The following is a 26,039-nucleotide window of genomic DNA, read 5'->3' as shown; positions in this document are numbered from 1 at the left end:
CATTTTGTATACAGGGTCACCTTGGTCAAGGTTGATTCTCCTGTGTCATCACTTGGTTTCCTGCCCAGGGTCACTTCTACTGCTCGGGTTCCATTCAGTCTGGTAGTAGAACAGTTAGATAATTCCTCCCAAGGCCCCCACTCCGGGTCACCCTGATACCTGGAGTGTGCTCTGACCCTGATGCAGGGGTATATCCGTGCCTCTCCCTTGGCTAGTTTCATTTTAGTTGAGATTTCGCCTCTGGGGTTAGAAGGGTATACTGCCGTCACCTCCGCTCCTGCCGCACCGAGGCATATCTCGTCCCTCTGAGCGGCCAAATCTTTCCATGTCATGTATGGATTACATCCCTCCTCTGGGTTTAGTAACCAGCATTGTGGTTCCGGATCAGGCAGTGAGCAGTCAGGTAATTGTTCCTTGGCCTGACCCGTGTCACTAAAAGAGGTAGATATATAGTCCGACCAGGCCTCCCATCTCTCTGATGCGTTTCTTGGTTCACACGGGACTTGAGTGACCATTCTATAGTGGGTCATTGGTATTCCTCTATGTTCCTTAACCGTTGGTTCTTCAAACTCCCATTCAGTACGAGTCCTGGGGTAATCAATTGCCCTTATAAATCCCAGGGTTAGTGTGAGGGCGAGTACTACCAGAGTCACTCTTAGTATCCATTTACCTGCCACAGCCTTGGCGGATTTCTTGGGTTGAATCGCCAGGCTTGGTGATATCTCTTCTATGTTGGGAGCAGCCCTGTTCTCGGATTCATTGTCAGAATCTGACTGCTCCCATTCCCGGTCTATATCCATTGTCAAGCAGGTCATGATCTCTCTTCGAGCGGATTCATCATTTGGGCGGGGCACCGCATATGCCCCTTTGTTTAGACAGGTCATGTGCTCATATATATAGTCCCTGCCCATATGCGTTGGTTGTCTGATTATGACTGGCAGGTCATGGTATGGTGGGTTGGGTGGTGCCCAATATTCTGATGTCGGGGTACCGGGTCCCAGTGTGTCTTCGGGACCAGGCCCACTGCGCATGGGTATGGGTTGTTCCCCGTACTCCGGGGCGACCAGGTTATAGGTGTTTGTGGTGTTCTTCAGGTAGGCCATATTCCTCCCTCTCGCCTTTCCTTCGCTGCCTGAGAAGAAAAGGTGAGACGGTTATCGCCTGTGCGCATCGAGCATGTACTACTTGGTCAAGGCTTCTGATCTTCGCCTGATGCGATCCCATATACTGGGCGCCCTCGAGCCTGGTCCCATGCCGTCGGGGTAGTGTACCCTCTTTGGTTTGATCATGGACCCCTTCCTAATGCTTCCGATCACAGGAGTGTCTTTCCCCGGGGTAATCTCCACAGAGAGGCCTCTGATAGGATGTGGCATATGCCCCACACTCAGCGTGACAGAGAGTATCACCCATTGGTATTCTTTCCCATTCACGGGTCTCTCTGTATCTCCTGGGGATATAGACTTCCCTTTCGTGCCCGTTTTAGTTATTCCAGGCCCGTCCCTCACCAGTAGTTCTAGTGATAGGGTTTCCCGGAACCCTTCTCTGAGCTTTCCACTTATAGTGGTCAACCAATCGAATTCACCACCGTGTCTGTGTCCAGAGCTGGGGAAGGGCAAGGAGATCAGTCCCGAGGTTAGTAGCACAGCCCTTTTAGCCAACATCATGCGCACCAGGCTGGCTACATCCAGTAGAAGGTCATTTCCTTTTAGTCTATCATTGGTCATGACCTCCTGTCCCTTGGTGAACAGTCTTGACCTCTCCTCCGTATCCTTCACCCAGAATGTGTCTGGTCCTTTCACCAGGAACATCTTGTCCCCCCTTGAAGGCATTGCCCTGGGGAAACAGGTGTTTATGGTTTTCTCAAGATAGGTTTCCAACAGGCTGGCCAGGTTTTCCGTGCTGCCCTTGAAGGCTATACCTCCTCGGCCCGCGGCCCCTTTGCGGACTGGAGCATCCCCATCTTGCAGGTATCCACTGCCCTTTGTCAGGTATATTCCTGACCCTAGTTTCACTTCCGTATGGTCTTGGCATTTATCCAGGTTGTGTCCCCATTTCGTCCATCTGATTATGCTTCCTCCTGGTCCCTCCACAGGTTCTGCTTCCGGGGTGTCGGGGTGACGTACTAGTGATCTGTTATCCGACAGATACCCCTTTTTCGCCGCCTTAACTGCTCCATCAGCCACACCCATGAAAACGCTGGCGCCTCTTATGTTTCCAGCGTCCCCATTCAAAGGGGACAATCCTGGCGCCATACAGATCAATATTTTGTGCCTGGCGCACTCCAAGGCGAAAGGCATGGACTCTCTAAGTCCCGGTACACCCCTTTGGGCCATCTTGCTTCCCGTTTCCTGTGGTGTAGAGCTTGAGATTCCAGCCATCTTCCCCTTTCTTCACCCGGTTTTGCGGACTTGATTTACGTGCACTATACCTAGGTCCTGTAATCTAAGTCGCCTGGGACTAAGTATTTCAACAATGGTATCTTTGCTTTCACACTTCTTGCTGGGATTCCCTGCCAGGGGTTTTCGGAGCACCCACACGGCTTCACCTAAGGAGAAGGGAGAAGAGACAGCCGTGTTATCTTTTGAAACACATCTCTTATCCTCTCTTCCCAAGTTCACAGCTTGGTGTATCCTAAGGAGGGAGATTGGTTCATCCCAGGATCGCAACATATCCTCCTTGATTATCTGCTCTTTTATAGAGCGCACAGCCCTCTCGGCCACTCCGTTCGTATTGGGCTGGTAGGGTACCGAGTATTGGGCCATTACACCCGCTTCCTCCAGTAGTGTCTTCACTGATCCGTGAGTGAAGTAGGTGGCATTATCCATCCTGAGCGATGCAGCCCTTGGCTCTTCCCTTAGGAACTGTGATATGCAGTTGCATATTACTGCAGCCGTCGGAGTGGGGATAGGGTACATTCTGAGTCTACCTGGCCCATTGTCCACTATCACCAGTCCCTGCCTGTGTTTCTTTTTCGTCCCCTCTGACATGGGTCCAAACACGTCGGCGGAAAAATGCAGCCCTGCTTCAGATACTGCTATTTGTCCCAGTGGCACAGGCTCAGGTTTTGTCCCTCTTACCAGCGCACATCGTTCACAGGCCTTCCGGATTGTTATCGCTCTTTGTTTCGCTTTAGGTATGTGAATGTGGTTGGTTCTTAGGTATACCAACATCCTCTTACTTCCAACATGTCCAAGGTTATCATGTACCAGTCGGATCATGTGAGTAGCCTCGTCCTCCGGTACTCTCACCGTGCCTTTGTCTTCCCAGGCTGTGGGCGTGACTAAGGCCAGTCTTTTGAGTTTTAGCCCGCTGACCTCAGGGCGGTTTTGGGCCAGGGTGTCGACTTCTTTGTTTCCCTGGTAGTGGACCCCGGTTTCCTCCGTATGGCTTTTTAGCCATTTCCAAGCTATTTTCATGCCTCGGAATTGTTCCACTATGAGGGCCCAGCGGTCACCATGGGCCATTGGTCTGCCTGTGCTGGTTTCAAATCCTTTCGCTTTCCAGTACTCCAGGTTCTCTGTTCCTCCGTTGTAACAGTATTGGCTATCGGTTACAATAAGTAGTTTCGGTATGTGCTTCCCTTTGGCCATTATTATGCCCTCCAGTATAGCTGTTACCTCCGCCGTTTGGGCTGATCCCTCGGTCCAGCCACTCGCTGTTTTGATGTTCTCATTGTTGTGTTTTAGAACATAGGCCCACTTGGCCTTTGTTCCGTCCTGTTTGTGCTGACTTCCTTCTGTGTAGAGTACCCAGTTGGGTTCGGCCTCAGGCTCTGTGAGCTTGGTTTTCGTTTCTAGGGGACACTTGGTTCCTGTTGTGATAAATCTCATTTTAGGATCTGTTAACATCATTGACCAATGTCCCCATCGTGAGGTCATGGCCCTCAAGCCTGTAATAGTTCCCTTCGAGGCACTCTGCAGGGCAGGAAATTCTGTGGTTACTATTATATCTTTGTCTTGAGCCAAGTCCTTCAGGGCATTCCAGAATCTAAATACTCCACATAGGATTCGTTCTTCTTCTGTATACCGCTCCTCCGTATTGGTGAACTGCATGGATAAAAGTAGACAAGGGGTCTTCCCCTTTCTATTCTGACATTTCAGAGTTATCCCTTGCGTACCCTCCACTTGTGGGAATACTTCCAGATGTTTGGTGGGGTCTCTTTTTTCCAGATCTTTGCAGTTTTCCAGCACATGGGTCTTGAACACCGTCCAGCCTGGCTCCACTTCCTCTATGGGGATGTTCCTATTCCTAGGGTTTTTTCCCTCGAGAGCTTTGCCTTTCAGTTTGTGGAGCGGGGATGCTTTTGTCGCATAGCCAGGCACATGGGTCATAATGTGGCCGCATTTTCCCATGGCAGAGTCCAGCTGACTCAGGGACACAGGCTTCTCTATGGCCGCTACCTGATCCAGGTATTCCCTGCTGACTGACTTTCCGGTGTCCGTGATGTTGAAACCCAGATACCTCAGGGTATGTTTCGCGATCTCACACTTCTTGAGGCCTATCTTTAACCCGGCCCTGGAGAGGCGGGTCACTACCTGGTCCAGTAGTTCCAAGTGTTCTTGTTCCGAGTCATTGGTCCAATACACGTCGTCGATGTATATGGTGACATCCAGGCCTCTTAGGATGTCCTCTATGACTCCTTGGAACACATTCGGGGAGTTCTTATACCCCTGTGGTAATACTGTCCATCCATAGGACAGCCCGTTCCAGGTGAACGCCGTCTTTTGGGTGGATAGGGGGTCGATAGGTACTGACCAGAATCCATTAGCCAGGTCAATGCTAGACTTCCAACGTTTGTTGGGCAGATTCCTGGTTGTTTGTGCTATGTTTATCATTGTCCTGGTATCTGAGCATGTTCTGGCATTCAGGGCAATTAAGTTGTGCACTAATCTCCATGATCCATCAGGTTTGGGGACTCCCATTACAGGGGTATTTGTTAGAGCAGAGTCCAACATAGTCAACACGCCCATTTCTTCCAATTCCGTGATGGTTTCTGTCAGCTCCTTTTTGCACCTCGGGTCCACCCTGTGTTGTGCTTGTCTCGGTGGTATGGTCCCCTGTATAGTGTGTGTATACTTGGGGTCCACCCTTCCCACGTCGTTCTTGTGGGCAGCATATAAGCCTCTCTTGAGTATTTCTCGTATGAGGGTTTTCTCGTGGCTTTCGGACTCTTCCACAACCTTTTCCATTTCGCCCCGTATGTCCACTGGCTTCATATATTTGACACGGACTCTGTGCTGTGGCCTTTTCGGGTCACACTTGGGTATGAATTTTTCCTTTTCGTACAGTAGTATCAAGTCTTTTGGGGATAACAGGGGTTCCGAATTAGGTGGTCCTACCACTCCTGATATCCCATGCTTCTCCCCTGTACCCATGAGGGCTCTGGTCCCATTACCTAATTCCACTTCTATGGATCCGGTAATGGGTGTATTTACATGCAGGGAAATTTCCGCCCCGGTGTCTACTAGGTATTGGTCGTTTCCCACTTGACACGTTAACTTCCCATCAGTCTCCTGTGTCTTGAGTGCAATAGCATTCAGTAGGGGCCTCTCCTGGGGATCTATATTGAGGGTTAATAGACTCTCTGTCACTCTGTCTTCTTCCCATGTTCGAGTGTCATGTGTCACATCACCAGGAGGCCAGGATTCTATGCTCTCTCCTTCCGGGATTTGAATTCCTCCCTTGTTGCCCTCCTTTCTGCTTGCTTTTCTGGGGTTAATGCGGCCCACTCGTCTGGAGGTAGGTATATGTGATTCTTCTTCCCTTTCTCGTCCTTGGTTATCCTCGGGGGGAACTCCTGGGAGCCCCCCCTTTTGTCGTTTTTTGAGTAGGTAGGTTTAACGTTAGCCGCTGGCTGTTGCTGGGCTCTGGGAGGCCGAATTTGAGCCTTCTCCTCTCGTGGGTTCTCCCCTTTCCTTTCACTTTTATTGTATTTGGTTTGAGAAAGCATTTTGACTTGGTCATACAGCATGCATTCCGTCCGTAACTGGTCTCGGGACCATGCTGCGCATTTGGCTGCAAGACGGTTATCCCCTGGTACTCCTATGAATAATTTTTCAAGTAGTAAGCCTGATCCTTGCACAGGTCCTCCACGTATGACTGATTCCGCTGCAACAGTGAGAGACACACTCCCGTCTCGCACCTGTGGGATTAGTTTCTCCACCATATTTTCCCCTGGATCTTGACCGGGGGTTCTCACTTCTATTTCCATCATTTGGGCCATAGACGCCCCTTCGGGGATCTCCAGTCCTTTGAGGTGTCTCAAAATGCGAGCGGCATCCGGGTCATCGTAGAGAGGTGACCCATGGAAAATCTGAGCAATCCTATGGATATAAGCAGCCTGGGTCTCCCCATGAATCATTTCTGGGGCCAGTTTCTTGAGCACTTGGGTTTTGCTCAATAATTCTTGTGCTTTGTTGCTTTCTCCATATTGGGCACTGTCATACAGACTCCTGTCGGTATGTAAACTCTTTCCTCTTGGTCGGTATATGTCTCCGGGAGATTGGGCCAGTATGGAGTGAGGGCTTACCTCCGGGCGGTGTTCCTCTGTGCTGTGTCTCAGGGCTCGGATTGGGCTTATGGACGGGGCTTTGTTCAACCAGTGTCTTTCTCTCCTGGCTATTTCGGCCATGGCCCTGTCCCGTTTGTACACTTGTTTGCGCAGTACGTCATAGCCAGCATGTAAATATGCATGCTTGTATGGTTCCGTTATTCCCGGGTGAGACAACACTTTCTCTGCCTCAGGTGACCGTGCTAAGGCCCGAGCCTTCCTCCATGTCACGGGATATGCTGGCATAATATCCCCTGTTTCTTCTCCTGCCAATTCTCCTTCACTTTCGTCGGAGACGTCCTCCAATCCTGAGCTCCAGGTCAAGCCTGAGGGTGACTGGAAGGCGGTGCCCTTCAGGGGGCGCCCGGGGCCTATAGGTCTCAGTTTGACCGGTTTGGCTCTCTTGTTCCGAGGCCTAGGAGGTTCGCCCCTTGGGTACCGAACTCTCTCCCTAGATCTTGACCGAGATGAGGACATTGAGGAGGCTCTGGAGCTTGACCAATCCCGGTCTTCCTCTATTTCTGAGTCCTGATCTGGATCAGTATACTCCGGTCCGCTATCTGTTGGGTCGTCCCCTGACTCCTGGGGACAGCCTAGTCGTCTAAGAATACTCCTAGCCCGGGATTTGGCAGGTCCGTCCCTTTCTGGTTCGAACTGTACTGTTGGTTTCCGGGGAGTGGATGATCTCCCTCTTTCTGTTGTTCGGGAGGAGCTCTGGGAATTGGACTTTTCCTTCCTGGGTCCAATTCCCGACCCCTTAGGGTTTGGAGGGGGATCGAGGGGTACCGATGCCGGCTCACTGTCCTCATCCTCCTCACTCTCTCCTGCTTCAGTCAAGGCCCGGGTTATTCCCTCATGGTCCTTGGGTTCTACCATGAGGCAGATTTCCGTGTGTTCTGCACTTCTTATGGTTGAGATTGCGCGGACTACTGCCTCCCCCAACCATATGCCTCTTTGGCCATATCCTCGAGACCTGCCCCACATCAGGTTTATGGCTAGTCGGTAGGGCATGTCCTTGGTACCATGGCCAGCATAGATTTCTCTTTTCTGCAGTAGATCCTTCATCCGGGACACCAGATTGTCCCAGTTCTTTTGTGAGGACTGTACTTTATTGTACCGGTTTTGGCTTAGTGTCACATGGACAACTTTCTCCGCGTGAAACACATTATAATCACACTCAGTGATTACTGCCTTGCCCGGTTTCAGGGGTTCTTTGGTCCTTATTTCCATTACCTGTTTCCTCAGGTTCCGGTAATAAGCGCCTCCTGCCGTTACCATGCTTGTTTCCCATCTACCATAGCTCGTCAAAGATGGTCCAGTGAAGGTGAGAATTGACCATGGTGCGTCAGAGTTGTCGGTCCAGACTGGGTAGTTAGTGACTGTTATGTCTGGTGTTTCTTTGTGAGAGTCTGTAGATGTTCCTCTCGCCCCTGAGTGTTCACCACGGCGAGAGGTATAGGCTGCTCTCGCTTGTTTCACTTCCTCGTGAACACGTGGTCCTGGGCTTAAGCACCCCAGGGAGTAATCTATCGCCCTGGGGTTGATGTAGCCATTGGTGTAGCTGATCCCCCCAGCGTCTGTAGTTGTCCCCCGCTAGTAAATTCCCTCATTTCACATCCAGAGGGGTCACTAATTGAGCGGGGTTCCCTCTGGCTGATGTACTTGTGAGGGGGAACAGGCCGTGCTCGGTCTGCGTCTGCTCCTGAGTCCTGACTACGTTCCTGCGTCACCCCCTCCTGGGTGTGCCTCGCACCGGTAAACTGGAGTGCAGGGCTTTCAGGGTTAGTGAAACCCCCTGAGCCTTCTCTCTCCGAGCTGGGAGGCCGAGTGTCTGGTGTTTCCTCATACATCCTCCCGGGTCCAGACGGGGGCCACGTGATTTGGGCCCTCTGTTCTGAGTGACTCGCTTCCCGCGGTGTTCTCTGAGGACCAGACCATGTCTGGTTTCTGTATGCCACCTCGTTCATGACCTGTGTGAGGTCTCCGACCATAGTCGGCTCAATTTCTTCGAACAGATTTCCCCAGCCATTACGGTAATGTGATGGCCATGCCTCCATTTGAGCTCTGCGCACTGTGTTTGCTTGGTATTTGTCCGGGACTAGCAAGACCACTGCCATGGATGCAGCTGGTATTTCTTGGTAGGCTTCCAAGAAGCACCATATGCTCGTGTTGACATCATAGTGTCAAATCCCTGTTCCGAACAGTGTCATGACTAGGCTTGTTATGCCTACTCTCTGGGCTTGTCTGAAAATGCTCCTGTAATATGCCAGGAGTACTCGGGTTTGGCCTTCAAGGTCTGTTCCGGGCAGTATGTCTTGCATGGCAATTGTCAGTATCCCCTCGTAACCCTTATTTTTAAGTAGGTAGGGGACTCCTACCAGCACTGTGCCATCCTTAAGGAGGTTATGAGGTTGTCTGGCCACTTCTCTTGCACACCAGTCGGCGTAGCCGGGTCCTGCCATGTCTTGTATGGTTTTTGCCATTCCCCCCCCATTACGTAGGCCTCTGTTGGCCGGGTTAACCACAAATGTGTGGTTTCCTTTTGGTACAAAGTTTTGTAACCATATGGAGCAGACCCATAGGTGCTGTATATGCTTAGGGTTTCCTGGTTGAGATCTGGGTTTGATAGTACATGAGATTTCATTCAACCTTGACATGCCAGGGGGCATGGTCTGCTCCTCTGGCGTAGAGTTTGGTGTAGGGATTTGGGGCAGGGGGCTCCACTGTCCCTGAAGTCCCAGGCCTTCGGGCCAGTATGCAGGGGCCGTAGCCGTCGGGACCGTTCGTGTTCCAATTACGGCCTGCTGTACAGCTGGCAGCTCTGGATATAGGGATTCGCTTGGTTCTGTGAATTCCTCACTTCCCGCAAACATATCAGGGGACTCAGGGTGTTCCTCCCGTTCTCCTAGGTAGTCCAGACCCAGGTCGGGTATAAACACTCCCAATCCCTCATCCGAGGGTAATTCCTCCTCTATGATGTGGGAATGATTGTGAGACATCGTGTTAGCACTGGTTTGTTAGCCGATGGTGAGCTAGTTAGCTTCCGTCTGGCTAGGGCCAGCTCATGGGTGTTAGCACTGGCTCGTTAGCCGACGGCAAGCTAGTTAGCTTCCGTCTGGCTAGGGCCAGCTCATGGGTGTTAGTACTGGCTTGTTAGCCGATGGTGAGCTAGTTAGCTTCCGTCTGGTTAGGGCCAGCTCATGGGTGTTAGTACTGGCTTGTTAGCCGATGGTGAGCTAGTTAGCTTCCGTCTGGCTAGGGCCAGCTCATGGGTGTTAGTACTGGCTTGTTAGCCGATGGTGAGCTAGTTAGCTTCCGTCTGGCTAGGGCCAGCTCATGGGTGTTAGTACTGGCTTGTTAGCCGATGGTGAGCTAGTTAGCTTCCGTCTGGCTAGGGCCAGCTCATGGGTGTTAGTACTGGCTTGTTAGCCGATGGTGAGCTAGTTAGCTTGCAGTCCTGTGAACGGCCGTTTTGGCTTCTCCTCACATACAGTAGCTTTGGGTAGTTGGCTCTCCAGTTCGCCTTTCTGTGAACGGTCGTTTTGACTGCGCTTCACATACAGTCTCCCCTCCTCACATACAGTATCTTTGGGCTAGGGAGCCATCCAGTTCGCCTTTCTGTGAACGGTCGTTTTGACTGCGCTTCACATACAGTCTCCCCTCCTCACATACAGTAGCTTTGGGTAGTTGGCTCTCCAGTTCGCCTTTCTGTGAACGGTCGTTTTGACTGCGCTTCACATACAGTCTCCCCTCCTCACATACAGTATCTTTGGGCTAGGGAGCCATCCAGTTCGCCTTTCTGTGAACGGTCGTTTTGACTGCGCTTCACATACAGTCTCCCCTCCTCACATACAGTAGCTTTGGGTAGTTGGCTCTCCAGTTCGCCTTTCTGTGAACGGTCGTTTTGACTGCGCTTCACATACAGTCTCCCCTCCTCACATACAGTATCTTTGGGCTAGGGAGCCATCCAGTTCGCCTTTCTGTGAACGGTCGTTTTGACTGCGCTTCACATACAGTCTCCCCTCCTCACATACAGTATCTTTGGGCTAGGGAGCCATCCAGTTCGCCTTTCTGTGAACGGTCGTTTTGACTGCGCTTCACATACAGTCTCCCCTCCTCACATACAGTAGCTTTGGGTAGTTGGCTCTCCAGTTCGCCTTTCTGTGAACGGTCGTTTTGACTGCGCTTCACATACAGTCTCCCCTCCTCACATACAGTATCTTTGGGCTAGGGAGCCATCCAGTTCGCCTTTCTGTGAACGGTCGTTTTGACTGCGCTTCACATACAGTCTCCCCTCCTCACATACAGTAGCTTTGGGTAGTTGGCTCTCCAGTTCGCCTTTCTGTGAGCAAAGCATGAAATTGTTTTTTGCATTGTAACTCCACCCAGATTGAATTTTCACAGTAATCACAAATATATACTTTAAATGCGATTCTTTCTTCGAGTAGAACCTTCTACGTTTTTGACTTTAAGAAAACATTACGTAACTTTTTAGTCATGAGTGATCTGTCACCGCAATCACAAATATATACTTTAAATGCGATTCTTTCTTCGAGTAGAACCTTCTACATTTTTGACTTTAAGAAAACATTACGTAACTTTTTAGTCATGAGTGATCTGTCACCGCAATCACAAATATATACTTTAAATGCGATTCTTTCTTCGAGTAGAACCTTCTAGGTTTTTGACTTTAAGAAAACATTACGTAACTTTTTAGTCATGAGTGATCTGTCACTGCAATCACAAATATATACTTTAAATGCGATTCTTTCTTCGAGTACAACCTTCTACGTTTTTGACTTTAAGAAAACATTACGTAACTTTTTAGTCATGAGTGATCTGTCACTGCAATCACAAATATATACTTTAAATGCGATTCTTTCTTCAAGTAGAACCTTCTACGTTTTTGTTTTGCCAAATCTGTAATTTAATTTTACTTCAGAGGCTTTTGACAGTTGTCCTGTCTTCTTCGGCCGTTTAGCACCTATTTTGGTTAGTATAAATGCACATCGCCAGGGACGCCATGTTAAGTACGAGTCATAAGCCTAGGTCAGATTGATTATCCCATAACTCATTGGTCCGCATCCCAGCTTCAAGCAGCGTCCTGCGAAGTTTGGGACGTCTAGGACTCAATGTGTCTATAAACTTCAGGGCTTAAACCCAGCCGACCCAGGCTCACACACAGGCACCCCCCCGTCCCCCCCAGTCATACAGTTGATTGATTGGAGTTGCAGAGTTTACTTTTATTTATTTTGCTTTAATCTACTCGGTTGGCCGTATTACCACTGTATGGCATTACTTGATAATAACAGTTATACAGAACCCACCTTTAGTCCTTAATGCATAATCATATTTCTCCTTCTACTCCGTCTGGGGAAAGCCACACTCATGAGGTTTTTTACATCATAAATCAGGCACATTACTGGTAAAGTTACAATGCAAAAAAACATCTCCATGCTTACCAGTCGTTTTGGGAAGAATAGAAGCAAGCGTTGTTTCCAAAAGAAGATTGTTTTTATTTTTTAACAGTAGAAGATTACATTAAAGGTTCAGTTTCATTTTTATAAGTACACAAGTTTCAGCTTACAATATATCAGGTTTCAGTCATCTCCTCAAAATCTCTCAAAAAAGTCTGGCTCTTGAATGGGCCACAGTCCTTTTTATATTGATATTGTATCATATTTTCGATTGGTCTAAACACAGTGATGTCACAGGGATGTCATTTTCGTTTAGCAAACCAAAATACAATACATAATTCGTATGGACTCCTCCTTCTTTGTACTAGCGTTACTTCTAGTTACCTAGTGGTTTTTTTAAGTACGAGAAAGTCCCTTATTTCTTCAGAACAAACAACTGCTTTGTCTGTGGTGACCACGTGATATGGTACCAGGCACGAGGCCATCCATAGGATTTCTTATCAAGACTCCTTAAAGATCCCCTCCAGAAAACAGTTTTACACATCATTCTTTAGTATTATTCTCTACTGACAGTTAATTATAAGCATGCCATTATGAAAACTTTTACTGTACACATTAAACATTTAATTGTTATATAGTTTTTAAGATTCCCTCTATAGTTTCAGGACTCCCTGTTTCTCAACCCTCAACCTTTAATTCCCTTCCCTTCTGTAAGGGTTAACATTTTACAGCTTTCTCTCCTCTGCTGAGGGCCACATTCCCCAGGTTGACTCCCCATTGCGGGCCTGTTCTTCACAGACAACAGGCACCTTTTCTGCAGATATTAAAGGCTCATTTCCATTTTTATAAGTAGAGTCATCATAGAGCTATCCTCCAGAGTTCAGTTTTTTAAAGTCTATAAAAGATTATACTGGTCATATAGGAACGAATCAGGATGTCAATTTCCAAAAGTGTCACTTGTTGTTCTGTGGCACTTCACATTACTTTATTTATTTTTGCCTCGACATTGGCTCCAAGTTCTAGAACGTGGCATGAAAGTGCCATGGCAGACGAGGGCCACGTTGCCAGGTACAACAGCTACTGGGCACGTTGTTATTAGTACAATGGAGTTAGCTATACTCCCGAACAATTACCTTTGTTGTGCAACTTTCCGCACAAGACAATCTATTTTACATATCCAACCATTGCTGTTATTTGTCACCAAAAGAGCCATCTATTTTCACAGGTTGAGCCAAAAGAAAAGTTGAATCCATAATGACCTCTTTTCCATGGTGGGTCATCCTGGAATAAACCCGTTCCTCAGGTCTCTCTACAGGCAGCTTGGCTACGGCGCTACTGACGCTCACTCGCTTTGTTTATTTTTTAGGACTTTGGACTCGATTGAACCATTCAAAGTAGGGCTCAGCGATATGGCCTAAAAATACAATCCCAGATTATTATTTTTTAAATCCGATTTACAATTTTAATTGATTTTTTTCTCTTGAAAACTAGAAACGCCAAGGAAATCATTCAAATAACTTTTTTTTTAATTTGACGCAAAAAAATTATCAAACAAAGATGAATGGCCTATTGGGATTAATAGTGCAATAACTTGCTTTTTCACCAAACTTCACTTAAAACAAATAAAAGGTGTCTCTTGATCATCAAACAAGAATGAATTTCCCTATTGGGATTAATAAAGTGCAAATCTAACTTTCAATAAACATCACTTTTTGTAAAATAAAAGGTGACGCTTAAAAAAAAAATCTTTTTTTCTTTTTTTAATAGTTTTCTTTTTAAACTCGTCCTAAATCATTAATTCGAATTAATCGATAATATCGATTAATCGCCCAGCCCTAATTCAAAGCTGTCAAAATAAACAATGACTGGCCGGCATTCCAATTGCGCACCTTCACAGCCTTCATGGGACTCGAGACGCGACTCGATTGAGACTCGGGACGAGTGCAGGCGGCGTGGCGTTTACGCCAACATTGCGCTACTTCCCATTCATCGTATACTCAAAACCAGTGGTGCACCCGGGGACTGGCTCCCTCCATATGGAGGCGTGTCTCAAGATAGTCGTATACAGACTTTCAACTTAAATGTAACACGCCAACATTTTGGGGCTAGTACTAGTAAATTAGCTTTACCGTCTTCTCCAGAGAGAGACAAGAAGATAGATACCGGTTTCCTCTCTGTGCGTTCAGTAGAAAGCTATCTGGCTGCACATTATCTAGCTATCTGGCTGTTTTGGTGCTATTATTCTTTATGGAACCCATTATAGAATCGAAATGTGTTATTTGGATCAGTGGCCTGCCCTTGGTCTATCTTCATATTTGTTCTAATAGTGTTTGCTTATTGTGTCTTTCATGAGGAGGTCGATGTGAAAAATAAAAACCTGTTACTGACGTTAACAATGCATGAGACGTTTATACACCACAGTGTTCTACTTAAGATCTGCTGTCATTCGCTCGTCAGTACCGACTCATCGAGGGCAGTCAGCTGGAGAGGCGAGGACTTTTTTATTTTTTTCTTATTTTTTCGTCGGTACGAATTATATGTTGCACCATAAAGGGCTTCTTCAGTGTGCTTGAAGACCTCCGCAGCGAGACCCTCCATTTGCTGAAAAGATGTCTATCTCCGTCTTGGTCACAATATCCGATTGCTGGCTGAACGGGAGTGGGTGTTAAATAAATAATTCGAAAAAAAAAGAAAAAAATAAAATCTTTTTTCCCCCTTCTTTTTCCGTTTTCTCCCATCCCAATGTTAGTCGTTATGCCAATTCCCAATTCCCAATCCCCTTCCTGGTCGTTGCGCACTCTACCCCCTACCGTCGGTCTGGGACACACTCTACCCCCAGCCCACCGCCTCTTTTCACCTGGCAGCGCGGACTCTCACTGGGAGAGTGTAACGTGTGGAAGGTCTCACTACCTCTCCCAGATCCTTCCCTTGCTGTGCAGGCGCCCCGACCGAACTGTAGGAGTCGCTGTTTACAATGACCAGGACCCACCCACGTCGGCTTCCCACCCACTGACTCTGCCAATTGTGTTAGTATGGACGGTCGGCCAAGCCGGAGGCACCACAGCCGGATTCGATCCCACTGGCTCTGTGGTGGTAGACAGACGCTTAGTCCGCTGCGCTACCCGGCCGCGCCAATAATTAGCTTTTATTTGTATTAACATAATGCCTATTCGTCTCACCTATATGTAGCCAGGTGGTAAATGTAATGTATTTTACCCATAAGTAAATAATGTCCAGTTAAAAATAGAATGCATTTCTGGTTAGCTATGTACAAGGGAAAATGTATTTAAAGTTTTGTTGTCCTGTTAAAATGTAATATAATTAACAATTATAATGTGAACGAATAAATAAAGTAAGATTGTACCCAAGGCCCAAGGGAACGACACAATCACAAATCATAAAAAAGTGGTTAACTCGTACAGTACAGTACAATCTGGCGCCACCAGGGGGCGAGATGGGATGGTTTACCGAGTGTATCGCGTGAATCCATTGGTAAATATGTCATAAAGATAACATCTTGTTCAAATATTATTGTGTAAGAGTTAATAGTTGTATCCAATACCATAGTTCGACTGGATGGTACGTCTTAAGGTAAACAAATGTCCTGGAATGTGTCAAGGAAGCTATAAAAGGGAAGGAAGGGTCATCACACATCACTGTGTATTTACATTTACATTTTGTCATTGAGCTGACGCTTTTATCCAAAGCGACTTACAAGTTTTGTACAACAAGACAGCAGGAAGGGCACAACTCTATCAGCTGAGTAACAATGTTCATCAAAGTGTTGAGTGCTGCTACAGTGTAGGTTAGTATTATTAGGACAAGTGCATGACAGTAAGGTTAGTTAGGGTTAGAGTTTTATTGATTTTTTTATTGATTTTTTGATAATGATTGAAGAAGTGCGTCTTTAGTCGACGGCGAAAGATTGGACGGGTTTCGGCTGTCCTAACTGTGGTGGGAAATTCGTTCCACCATTGTGGGGCAAGGACAGAGAATAGGCGGCTTCTCTTTGATGAACCTCCCGGAGCTCGGATAGGAGTAGGTCTGAGGCGGCCAGAAGATGCAGAGCGTAGGGGTCTTGAGGGTGTGTAGTTAGAGACCATTGACCGGAGGTAGGCGGGAGCGGTTCCCTTCGCCGCACGATATGCCAGGTTGAGGGCCTTGAAGCGGATTCGTGCGGCAATGGGGAGCCAGTGCAGGTCCCTGAGGGTGACATGGGCCGACTTCGGTATAGGTTTGAGATCAGTTGATGTATATCGGTTGATGTATATTTTCTCAGATAGCTGGTATATTTGAATACAGGCTTCAATAGAACTGGCACCAAAACCTTGAAACCAATGTGCGTTCACACGCTACCCGGTGACGTAATGACCATCCCTTCTTGTATGGTTCCCTTGGAATGTGTGAGCTGCATGTCAGCAAGATAAACGAGCATACAGCCTTCCTCGCTAATTATGCATTTGGTTTCTAAGTTGGACAAATGTTTTTCTTTCATGTAGATATTATTAAGACTGGATTTTGTGCATAACCAGAAGCTCAACTTGAAGTCTCTTATCAAAGGAACTGAAATGTGAGCATGCTGTAACTGTTTATAATTGTTTATCATTTTCACAGTTGCTAGTGGGTTTATAGGGCATGTATCATTGTTTTGTAAATGTTTGTGTTTTGTTTGAAATTGTAAGCCCACTGCCGTATTGTTTAGGCATTGTACTAATGTTGCTGCTTAAACCAAAAAGGGGAACCAAACTACTCACTCGTTTTAAGTGATGAACCCAAAAGAATAAAGAACCCCAAAATAAGCAATTGTGTCCTGTGTGGTACCTAATTCCACAGGCGCCATCCATTCTACCTCAGCCTGCATGATGGTGTCCATGACAAATGGACCATAGCCCATTGATGATCAAATTTGTTGCACAAACGTTTTAAACAATCAAAACACACACACGGATGAAAGATTACTGGTACCTTGATGCATTCGCTCTATTATGACATCCAGTGGTGGACATTTTAGGGAACTTCGTACTTGGATTTAACTTTTCCAACTACCAAATTATATCCACGGGATGGCATGGAAATGTTGGCATAAACCACGGGGCCCTACCTTACCGTTCAGCCCATTCCTCTGAGAATTATTTTCATTCAGCAAACCTGGAACGATATCTACACCATCCGCTGCATTGTCTGCTTCCCGATCGCCTGCTCCAAGCTGTCGCAACAGATGTACAACTGCTTCCTCCCTCTGTGGTGCAACAAGTCAACATCCCTCAGCCAACACTGACAGGCGAGGCTCCCAGAGGGAAAAGGGATTGTAAGCAAGGGTCTCGGACGGTGAGTCATCTTCGTCTGGCAGCAGCACTCTACCAAACCAGCACCCAGATGGGGAGAGCGGGGGTCAAGGCCAGGCTTAGGGCCCCCGAGCTTGCATGGCCATCCCAGACATTTTATAATCTAGACGCCCCACTGGTCTCCACCTATTTGACAATCTTAATGAATGAATGAATGAATGAATGAATGAATGAATGAATGAATGAATTACTTTTATTTATATAGCACCCTTCACAGCACGAATGCACAGGGTGGTTTACACTACAGCTTATATAAAAAAGAATAATTATTTTTTAAATAAACAACAAAACAAAATCAGAAATAAATGACAACAACAGACAGCAGTTAAAAAACAGTGAAACCAGATAAAAAAAAAAGTAGAATAAAAGAATTTGGATAAAATCATGAGTCACTAATTAAAAAACAAAACTATAGGAACAGTGAGGACAAGAAAAGGTGCCTATGTATGACCAAAGGCCTGTCTGAACATATGTGTTTTTAGTTGTTTTTTAAAAGAGTTTTCAGAGGGGGCAGTTCGCAGGTCCAAGGGGAGAGCGTTCCAGAGCCTTGGTGCCGTCACCTCAAAGGCTCGATCACCCCTTGTTTTGAGCCTGGACCTGGGGACCACCAGGAGGTGCTGATCGGCAGATCTGAGTGAGCGGGTGTTGGTGTAGGGATGGATGAGTTCATCGATGTAGATAGGGGCCTGACTGTGGAGTGCTCTGAAAGTAAAAGTGAGGACTTTGAAGTGAATTCTATAGTGTACCGGGAGCCAGTGCAGGGATACCAGATGCCCCACTGGCTCCCAGACATTTGACAATCTATATGCCCCACTGGCTCCCAGACATTTTATAATCTAGAGCCTCCCACACGTTACACCTCGCCACTGAGAGTCCGCGCTGGCAGGTGAAAAGATGTGACAGGCTGCCTCCTCGTGAATCGGGGTGGACACGTGATGCAAGGCTTCTATCCTCCCTACAACCGGCCAGTGGGGGGCACAATGCGAGCAACGCTCAAGACAGGGGAGGGGAGAATTAGCACAGCGGAATTGGGATGGGAGAAAAAAATTGAAAAAGAGGAGAAAAAGTGGATACAAAAAAAAATACTTGCTGAATCCAGGTCAATCACCGATCCAGTTCACACTGGATAAAGTGATAAGCGGGATTCCAAAAAATTTATTTTCTCTTTACTGCAGAGTGGAGAGACTGGGAGAGCCATGTTACTGACCAGACACTCTATATCAGTGATTGTTGTTGGAGTGTAGAGCTATAATTTTAACATGTAGACCACTTATTCTAACAAAGAAAATACCACTTAATTACAGCTACTGTTCAGCGAAGCAGCTAACATTCAGCGAAGCAGCTAACATTCAGCGAGCAGCTAACATTCAGCGAAGCAGCTACCGTTCAGCAAGCAGCTACTATTCAGCGAGCAGCTAACATTCAGCGAGCAGCTACCGTTCAGCGAGCAGCTAACATTCAGTGAGGAAGCTAACGGTCAGCGAAGAAGCTACTGTTCAGCGAGGCAGCTACCGTTCAGCGAGCAGCTACCGTTCAGCGAGCAGCTACCGTTCAGCGAGCAGCTACCGTTCAGCGAGCAGCTACCGTTCAGCGAGCAGCTACCGTTCAGCGAGCAGCTACCGTTCAGTGAGGCAGCTACCGTTCAGTGAGGCAGCTACCGTTCAGCGAGCAGCTACCGTTCAGCGAGCAGCTACCGTTCAGCGAGGCAGCTACCGTTCAGTGAGGCAGCTACCGTTCAGCGAGCAGCTACCGTTCAGCGAGCAGCTACCGTTCAGAGAGGCAGCTACCGTTCAGCGAGGAAGCTAACGGTCAGCGAAGCAGCTACTGTTCAGCGAGGCAGCTACCGTTCAAAATAAGGTTCAAAATCTGCAAAAGGCCTCTTTGGTGTCTGCGAAGTGATGATTTTATGGAATTGTATCTGTCATTTATTATTTATTATTGATGTTTTCTTTCAGAGTTAGCATGAAGTGTGTTCTTTGCAATCTTTGGAAACGGTGTAATATGTACTGTGATATTTCACAGTTTCACGTGTGGTTGGTTGGTGCATTTTTGGTTTGTCCCATCTGACATTTTGACATGTTTGCCTATGTGTAATACAGAGAGAGGATAGAAATATTGAAGAACACAAGAAATGAGAAGCTTCTTCAGAAGCAACCCCAATTGTCTTAACTAATTCATTCATCCTCAATAACACTTTAATTTCTTCCAGGCCAGAGTATTCTGTATTACTTACTGCACTGTAATAATGTGCATTATATACCCAGTCTACAGTGTGGACTGGTGTACAGTAAGTTCCAGTACCCGCTGTGTGTTGAATGCAATGTGAAGTCATACAGTACATACACTATGCATAATACTCTGATGCAACACCCCCAGATGCCATTACCTGTTTTGAATGATGGAACCCACTGCGGCTGGGTGGCGTAGCGGTCTAAGCGCTCGTCACCAACGTGTGAGACACCGGTATCGAATCCGGCTGTCAGCGTTGCCTCCGGCTTGGGCCGGCCGTCATACTGACTCAATTGGCAGAGTCAGCGGGAGGGGAGTCGATGGGTGGTAATCTGGACGTTGTAAACAGCGACTCCTACAGGTCGGTTGGGGCGCCTGCACAGCAGAGACAGGAAAATGGCGGGGGCAGTGTGAGCCTCCCACGCGTTACACCTTGCCAATGAGAGTCCGCGCTGGCAGGTGAAAAGAAGTGGCTGGCTGACTCTGCATGTATCGGAGGGGACATGTGATGGGCTTCTATCCTCCCTACAACCGGCCAGTGGGGGGCACATGCGAGCAACGATCAAGACAGGGGAGGGGAAAATTGGCACGGCTAAATTGGGATGGGAGAAAGAATTTAAAAAGGAGGAGAAAAAGTGGATAAAAAAATAAAAAGATCTGCTCACATCCCATTCGCCCACGGTAAGACCATGATGGATGACAGCATGTTATATTGGAGTTGTTCTCAAGCCAATTGAGAGCCTTCTTCTGTTCCCTCTGTCTGTTTTCTCTCCATCTCTTCTACCCCCCCCCCCAACCAAAAAGCACAATATTACTCAAATCAATCATCACAAAACGACAGCTACTGTATAGTGAACTACAAGCCCTACAGTGTCGCACACAACTACCATAGTGAACTGATGATTGATGATGTAATTGCTGTTGATGTTGATAATGATCTAATGTATTGAATATTGTTGTATCGTTGTGTGTGCCGGACCCCAAGAAGAATAGCTTTTGTCAAGTGCAAAAGCTAATGGGGATCCTAAATAAAAATAAACATAAACATAAACTACCATGTAGTATCTAATGGTAAATGGACTGCATTTATATAGCAGCTTTTATCCAATGCACTTTACAATTTGTTCCTCACATTTTTACCCATTCACTCACACTCACACACACACCGATGGCGGAGCCAACCTGCTCATTGGGAGCAGTTAGGGGTTAATTGTCTTGCTCAAGGACACTTCAACACGCTGCCCGGGAGGAGCGGGAATCGAACCGGGAACCTCCGGATTACCAGAAGACTACTCTACAGTCTTCAGCCACCGTAGTGAACGACAAGTCTTAGGCTACTGTATGTACAGTAGTATCTATCCACCCTACAGTATCGCACACACTTTATTATTTTTTTTATTTAGGCAAGTTGACTAACTGTGTTTTGTTTTTGTTTTGTTCTGCACTGTGTTTTTCTCAGCACAGTACAAAGCAGAAATAATTGCTATAGGATCGTCCAGAATGACAACTTCAATCCATCATGTGTCCCTTTTCCCACCTTTGTTTACACTCCTCCTTGCTCTCCAATGTTATGATAATACAGTTGAGCAAATTATGTAAATGATGATATGGCCACTTTCCTATAATGCTGTTTTTCTTTTTGTTTTGTTGTATTTTTACGAGGTATGTACAGACCTATTCCATGTCCGTCTTCTTTCCCCTGCACAGCCTATTTCATTCACTGTATGCTCTTGACATGTATGACATATACTGTACTGTACTGGGGTGGGACGACAGTGGCTCGGGAGGTAGAGCAGTCGTCTGGTAATCTGGAGGTTGCCTCTGCCGTTAATGTGTGAATGAATGGGTGAATGTGAGGAACAAAGATTATATATAAATATAATATAAATGCACCATTTAGTTTAGTTTATTTATTTAGCACATTATATATATAAAAAAAAAAAAAAAAAAAAAAAAAAAACAGTGCTAGGAGGGAACGAAGCCCAAAGGGCTTGTACAAAGTTCCACTCCCATCTCATTGTTCATAAACAATATGAACGAAATACATGTGTAGCATGGTCTACAAAATAAACTACAAAACAGGAACAGAGACATAAGGCAGACACTATAGCGAAAACATGGAAGATTGACAATCTTTTTTCTTATTTTTTTTTTGTACAAGAGGGCAAAGAAGCGGAGAATATCATATTAACGGTATATAATGAGGAAAAGAAAACAAGCAGTCATACTAACAGTAGATGTACACTGATGCACAGGAGTAACTTAATGTGATGGTGATTTATGATGAAATTAAATTAGATTTAAATTGTTTTTTAAATATGGATAAGGAGGTCAATGATGAATTTAGAGTGTTCCAGAGTTTAGGACGTCGAAAGCTAATGTTGAATTGATGGCTAGATGTCCGACAGAAAGGTAAGTGGAGTTTATTACTATGGTTTGTTGGATATGAGTGAAATTCTGATGAAAAGATATAGAAACTATGAAAGGTATCAGGAAGGTCTTGCCTATTTACCATTTACCATTCACCATCCATAAGTGACCACAATGTTGCCAGTTGAAGCCCACAAAACATAGAATCCTCCTGTGGAACGTCACTTTACCTCAGACCCTAAATGCACTTGAGGTCTATTAGGCGTAGAAGTTATGAAGGTCCACAAGATACAATGTGTCAATAAGACAGTTCTGAACTTAGTGGAAGGTGTATTTCTTCTCTTCTCGACGGAGCTCTACTGCCCTGCGGAAGCTAACCGCAGTATAGGCAACTACAGCAAAACGAGAAAAATGAGAAAGAATTGCTTTAAAATAACACGCCAACATTTTGGGAAATTCGCTTAATGTCTTCTCCAGAGAGAGACCAGAAGATAGATACCAGTTTTCTCTCTGTGTGTTCAGTAGAAAGCTATCTGGCTGCACGTTAGCCTAGCTTAACACAATGAATGGAAGCGGATATGACCATTTAGCCTAGGCCTTGTCCAACTAACACCTCTCCCGAAGGCTAACCGCCAAGTCCGCTTCCATTCATTGTGTTAGCTATAGGCTAACATGCAGCCATATCTAAATACATTATACTGGCCCAAGGCTATGGATAAATCACTATCAGACTTTTTTCAACCTCATACAACACCATGATATCCGAGTCTGCATGAAAGACCAGCCAATTGTTGGTGTTGAAGTTTCCCTTATTCCCTAAATTTCCCTTATCCCGTATTATGGGTTATATAAGTGGATTGTGGTGGGTTTTAACTCAGATGGCAGAGAGATAGAATGTGAAGGAGGTTGTCAGGCGATGGGGGACCCTGATGTAAACAAGACAAACGTCTTTCTCTGGTCTGCATCCCCTTAACAATTGTGTGTATTGAGCCGTACTGTATTGTACCCATTCTGCAATCTGTTAAATAAAGTTTTCATTCATTCATTCAGGAATAAAGCTGCTTGCAGTAATCCCATTAGGCCTAATCCTATGACTGAGGGCTGAGCACGGACTAATGATATATATATATACATCTCCATTCAGATGAATCCCATCTCTATTGAAGTTCATATCTGTTACAAAACAGTAGGGCTGTCCCCGAGTAAGGATTTGTATAGTGTACTTGTAGTCGCCAAAATTAGCCGATAGTCGACTATTAGTCGACTATGAAAAAGAAATACAAAAGAAAAGTATAATTATTTTTTTTTGCTTAATGTCTGAAGGAGTTGACGGAAAGCTTCTTGTTTTCTGCGAAAACATGCAATTGGTCCACTGATGGATACATCTTGATATTTGTCTAGTCTAGTGTGTTCATTAGACGGGTGCAATCCTCTTTCAGTGCCTCTGTGCCTGTTTTCTTAGGCAGTTAGCCTCTGGTATGCGTGCCATTAGCGTTAGCCACGCTTCTAGGCCTCTTTTCTTTTGGAAAGAATGATACAAAAAAATGTAAATAAAAAAATATAATAATATCTTTTTTTTCTTTTTTTTTCATTTGACTAGAGGTTGGCAGTTGACTACGGCTCCTTTCGATCGATTAGTCGACTAATAGGGGTCAGCCCTACAAAACAGTAACATTCTCAACGTAGGAAACGCTCCAGTACCAACAAAGCCCCTTTATTTGTTGTCCGTTAACACTTTCAAAGCCACCAGGGGATGTCGTACTTACCTGGCTGAATGCCAGCACCCACTTCTATGATAGCGTTGTGAACGCATTATCTCTGTCTTAAATTATGGCTATGTGTCTAATCTGCCCGTCGCTTATCAATGACTTGTTTGCAGTCAACATTGTCGAAGCGGATTGTTTTTTAATCGCTTCATTTCCGTTTTATAGCATTTTGAAAAGCCCTAGTTTTTCAGGAAAATATAAAGATTCTGTGATAAACGGCATTGACTGGAATATTCTGGCATACACAAAAACGTTGTCATTTTTCGGCCTATTTATGAATCGTTTTCAAATAAATGCTAGATTATCGATAGTATATGTGTACTGTGCACGCTATAGAAGCGGGCTGAAATATCGATTCTCTCATTTCCTGATCAACGGCACACACACACACACACATATGGGACACGTTGATATCTGTGAAAAAAGCTCTGATTATCCCAAGACTGGTCAAATAGATTCCTTACCTCAGATCAGATGTTATCCAAAAAGATTATTCCAATTCCTGATCGCCATTCCAAATATCGACCGCGTTTATTGATTCAGCGTTGGGTGCTGGAAATACATAATCCACGCTGTTCTGGGGTCGGCGATCAACTTGAGTCTCTTCAGTTGGCTTGACGGAAAAGTAAAATGATGAAACTGCCCCCCCCCCCTTCATCAGTCTAAACTAATGGGGTGCAGTTACACAGGGAGAGACGATAGGGGGCGTTATCTTCCCAATTGAGCTCAGAGAGACTCTGCAGCACTAACCTGAGGCTCGATTGATGAAATATGAATTCAAATCGCCAATAAATAAAAAATACGACAAACAAACGCTATAGCGTTGGTGACATTCATAGGTCGGCATGAACTAACGACAAAACATGTGGCTGGCATCCAAAGTGTTAATGTCGAACCAAACGATCGAAACAAATTCCTTGTATGTGTAAACTACTTGGCAATAAAGACCTTTCCGATTCTGATTCCTCCAAAGGTGTCGCTGGCGGAGGCGGCTAATTTATTATTTGTCACAACAAAATACAGAATACTTTATGATGAAATGCTTGTTTCTGTATGAGCCCCTGAGAGTGTGCTACATACAGTAAAAAAAAAAGTAAGTAAAAAAAGTTATTAAATTAAGAAGTAAGTAAAAAGTAAGTAAGGGAATGTTCAGTCAATATATATATTTATATACAATATACAATACAGAGTAAAATGAGTAACAGTGAGGTACAATGCAGAAATGAGATGAGGTACAAAACTGCAAATGAGGTATGAATGTAGTGCAAATCTCTTTAATAATAGATCAATATAACGTGTGTTAATAATGACTCTGACAGTGACAGCGTCGGCGGTGGAGGTGGTCAGGACTATCTATGTGGCGTGGGGATGGCTGGTTTGAGTAGTTTTTTTTTTTTTTTTTTTTTTATAAATAAAAGGCAAGTCAGTTAAGAACAAAAGGGGACAAAAAGAAAAGAGACAGATGGTACATAGTACATACATCACAGAGGTAATGGAAATAATTAAAACACATCAAACAACCAAATACAATTACAAAGGGGCATACATGAAGCAGAATAGTCAAATTATAGTTATAAGGCTGGGATAGTTGCAGGTGTGTGTAAACAACTCTGCGATAGAGTCCTTAAAAGTAGTGAGGTCAAATAGTCAAAGTCTTTTGCATCTCATTCCAACAGCTGCGAGCAGCAAATTGGAAGGAGGATTGACCGAAGGAATAGTTAACTCAGGGAACATCTAGTGAGATATGGTGAGCAGCTCTGGTGTTATAGGGAGTAGATGACAATTTCAAGCTAATTAGACCTGGGAGCAGGTGTGCACCTGTTGCACATTGGGGTGATCAGTGTCTACAGGTTATCAGTCACACAGAGTAGAGCCTTTGTCATTATATCTGCTCCTAGCTTGACCTCTTGCCACTCTCTTCAATAAACTGGTTTGTCTTCACCATCTTTCACCTGTCTGAGAGCCATGTGAAAAGTGGCAGGTGCCACTAATGTCCATTTTACATTTACATTTTGTCATTTAGCCGACGCTTTTATCCAAAGCGAATTTACACGTTTTGTATGACAAGTCAGCAGGAAGGGTGCAACTCTATCAGCTGAGTAACAATGTTCATCAAAGTGTTCAGACATGAGTGCTACAGTGTTGAGTGTATATTATTAGGAAGAGTGCGTGACAATATTGGGCGGCGACAGTGGCTCGGGAGGTAGAGCAGTCATCTGGTAATCGGGAGGTTCCCGGTTAGATTCCCGCTCCTCCCGGGTCCTTGAGCAAGACACTTAAGCCCTAATTGCTCCTGATGAGCAGGTCGGCACCTTGCATGGTCGCCTCCGCCGTCGGTGTGTGAGTGAATGGGTAAAATGTG

The sequence above is a fragment of the Notolepis coatsorum genome (assembly GCF_963971535.1).
Source record: "Notolepis coatsorum genome assembly, chromosome: 11".
Classification (NCBI taxonomy): Eukaryota; Metazoa; Chordata; class Actinopteri; order Aulopiformes; family Paralepididae; genus Notolepis; species Notolepis coatsorum.
This window is presented reverse-complemented; position numbering follows the sequence as displayed.